The sequence below is a fragment of the Halyomorpha halys genome, unplaced genomic scaffold, assembly GCF_000696795.3.
Source record: "Halyomorpha halys isolate HHAL.00 unplaced genomic scaffold, Hhal_1.1 Scaffold659.1, whole genome shotgun sequence".
Lineage (NCBI taxonomy): Eukaryota > Metazoa > Arthropoda > Insecta > Hemiptera > Pentatomidae > Halyomorpha > Halyomorpha halys.
The window spans coordinates 187840-189778 of record NW_027107174.1 but is presented as its reverse complement, the minus strand read 5'-3'; positions in this window follow the sequence as shown (position 1 = coordinate 189778).

Below are 1939 nucleotides of genomic sequence, written 5' to 3'. Positions count from 1 at the left end.
AAAAGTATTTTGTTTTTCTTGACTGCAGCCCTGACCATCTCTATCTGATTCACATATGGTCAATCATCTATATATAATATGAATTAATTATTTATTTATTTTTTACAAGGGAAAGGAAATTCAAAATGAAAAACGCTGATGTTGATAAACTGCATTTAGCCACATTATATTGATATAAAATATAAAACAACTACAATATATAGAGATCGAATATTTTAATTTTTAATGAATGGCGATACCGTCATTCTTGTCATCAATAAGATGTAGATGTGAAGCTTGAAATATAAGTTGCAGGGTAACACATCTTTGTCTTCAAACTAATCCAAGCGGTATAAAACGTCTTTGATAGTGATAGAGAATACTGCCGTGGCAATAGTGTTGTACTATCAAGAATTTCTTTACGGTACTATCATCTTTGCATATTTGCAATATAGCATATTTTCGCCAGGTGACTGCCACATGTAGATTTCTAGACTCCTCCAGCGAGCTGTCGAGACTTATAACCGGCTATATGACGTGTTATATTGTTTCCAGTTTGCTATTTATCTACGGTGGCAGATGTTTTTTGTTGCATTTAATCATCAGTTTTATCAGTCACCAATTTGAACTATAAAACGAGATTGGGTTAGCCATCAACGCACTGTCATCTTCATTCATCCATATTAATTATTACACCATTGTTAATATTAAAGATCTCATAAAAATAAAAATAACCAAGATGTGACTTATGATTCATTTAAGAAGCTATAAGATACATGAACATATTCTTTTATTTTTTAAATATTTTAATTCCATTGAAAAAAATAGCTTTCCTACTACGTTTAATAATTTTTTTTATGTAGTTTTGGGAATAAACGCATGGTATTGGTGTATTCCAACGGTAGCAAACATTTTCGGAAAATGATAACGATACCAATGAATTAAAAATTCTCAAAATCAGGAAATTTAGTTTTGACGAAGAATTGAACAAGTAGGGGGAAAATGCTAACTATTTTAGCATGTTACACTTGTCGAAAACATTCCATATAGTTTACTACGAAATGGAACATATTAGTTAGATAAATAACTATTTATGATTTTCTAAAGCAAAAAGCTGCTGTGTTATTTTTCATAAAACAAATTTAAAAAATTTTCCAACAGACTTCCTTTTTTCAGATGGATTCCTTTTTTTCTGCTGACTAATAAAAAAAAATAGCGTCATATGTCTCTGTTATCATGAAGAAGATTTTCAATTGGATGCAAATTTGCACGTTTTGCTACCGCATTTAGTCATGGCCTATGCGATAGAAAGGAGGGAACTTAAAAGATGAAAATAAAACTAAAAAAAAATGTGTCATGTGATTGTAGGCAAGACCACATGAAAATTATATCTAAACTCCAGTACAACATTTTGAGTGAGCAGCTGCAAACAAATCACCAACATAGAATTTTCTTTTTCCCAATGAAGTCTGTGTAAATTGATTATTAATGGAATGTACCAGTATCATGCGTTGTTTCCAAATATTGCAAACACAAAATGTTGGTAAAAGTTTTTTTAATGGAATCAGAAGCTTAAAAAAATCTCCTACATATCTTCTAGCTTCTAGAATGAATAACTATTTACTGTTGGATTATTGATATTTTTCAGGAAAACTTTGATATTAAAATTGCTGTGATCAATAACATAAATGGAGAGTTAATTTTATGAAAATGGAGCTCTAGTATTCAATTGTTTTATTATTGAAGCCATTTCTGTCCCACAGTTATATTTTTCTCTGTTCTTACATCAACACAACCTATTCAAGGAAAAAATTTGAAAATACATTATTTTTAAGAAAATATTTATTTTTATTATTTATTTATTGTAATTTACAACTGTACAAAAAAGTACAGCAAATATATATTAGAAATATCTCAAACACTTCATATAATCTTGGGAAGGAACTACCCAATGATGGTA